We start from the raw sequence: 1773 nt of genomic DNA on the forward strand, positions 1-1773 counted from the left end.
ATGAGATCCTAAGCCATATTCTCAACCAAATCACTACTGAATTCATGATACAAGAAATGCTGAAAAAGTAAACATTTGTTGTTTAAGCCACTGACTTTTAGAGTAATTAGTTATCTGGCAATACATAACTGACATAGACTATGAAGAGTCATGCACAAAGAGGCACATTATAGCACTGTTTGTGCAAGAGATTAAGAGCAACAGAAAGCCTTCACAAGAGAAGTGATTCTACCAAATCAACTCAATGGGAATAAACAACATAGAATATCACAGAGCAGCTGTTATTAAAAATTAGATGGACATACATAAAACGGATTATCTTTTTTTCTTTTCTTTTCCCTTCTCTGTCCCATTAGCTGACCACTGCCACTGACACAGTCCCAGAGCAAGGATGCAACTGTGAGTTTTCTCTCAGCACCAGCTACCAAGTCCTGGCCCCAACGCCTGGGGAGGGCCTGTGCAAGTGCCAGAAAATGGATAATCTTAAAAGCATCATAAAGTTAAAAACTTTTCAAATTTTTGTAAAAAAAATTATGTAAAGTAAAAACATTGACATACAAAGTAATATTTCACAGGAATTCATGGATATTTTGAAGTGCCTATACGGAGTCCTGGTAGTGTAGTGGTTATATATTGGACCACAAGCCGCATAGTCTGCAGTGTGAAACCATCAATCAGTAGCTCCTCAGGAGAAAGACTGGGCTTTCTATTTCCATAACAGTTATAGTCTCAAAAACTCATCAGGGGTCACTATGAGTCCGCCTTGACTCAATGGCAGTGAGTTTTAAGAAGAGTAGGAATTGAGTATGGAAAGAAAAAGGATTGATAATGGATTAATAATGTCATGAGTTACAAAAATAATTATTGAGAGCTCATCTATTATTTGATGTCATCTGTACCAGAACAAGAATTATTAGATATTTCTAACAGTTCACCTTGTAGGCATCAAGGGCAACAGATCTGAACATTAGAAAACACCCTCTTTCCCGTTTTATATTTCACACCCTTAGTACTTCAAAATTAGTTTACTTTCCAGAATCATCTGTGGCTCTACCACATATTTTTCATCAGGCATGTAGTTTCAAAGAAATACCACCACAATGCTCTAAACTAAAAGGTACTTTTGATTATTCACTAACCTTTAAACAATATGGGGGTTGGTGATACCCTATTCCACACATGCAAAAATACCTTACAATTTTTAACTTCCCCAATAGTTTACTGTTATTAGCCTACTTACTGTTGACCAGAAAGAAACTTTACCAACAATATATTCAATTATTTTTTTAGAAAGCTATTGAAAAAGTATTGCTACAAAATTACAGAAGCCCCGATTAAACAAAAAATTAAAAATATGAAGACTTTGTTTAACATATCCTCCATCTAGATTTTATACTGTCTAGCCTTTCTAAAGAATTCTATGCTTTTTTATTTAAACCACATCAAATGGCAGTTTTAGCATTCTTGCGGGACTCGAATCATATTCCTTTTAAGTGTTTTATGAATTTGAGGAAAAAAATGTAAAGGGGAAAGAGTCAGGATGTAAGCTAGATGGGTTGAGATTTCCCCACAAAATGCTTGTGGGACAATCACTATTTCATATCCTGGAAGAGTAGGAACTTTATCATAACTGAAAAAAATATTCCTTGGCACAACTTTCTTGCCCTTTTCTTAGCAACAGTTTTCTATCTTCTTAAAACTTTCTCATTAAGAAGCTCCCAAACCATACCAGATCAACAGCTGGTGCAAGGCAGAGCTACGAAGCCACTGAGG

General features: G+C 35.6%; 1 non-coding gene across 1 annotated transcript; it reads right to left on the reverse strand.

Moving 5' to 3' along the window:
- Window positions 1-342: 342 nt before the first annotated feature.
- On the reverse strand, window positions 343-470 carry LOC115873901. Its single transcript, XR_004048673.1, has one exon. It is a non-coding gene; the product is annotated as a small nucleolar RNA SNORA30/SNORA37 family (small nucleolar RNA).
- Between the last annotated feature and the right edge of the window lie 1303 nt (window positions 471-1773).

This window comes from Echinops telfairi, unplaced genomic scaffold (assembly GCF_000313985.2).
Source record: "Echinops telfairi isolate 266 unplaced genomic scaffold, ASM31398v2 ScPeMD7_7469;HRSCAF=8507_1, whole genome shotgun sequence".
NCBI lineage: Eukaryota > Metazoa > Chordata > Mammalia > Afrosoricida > Tenrecidae > Echinops > Echinops telfairi.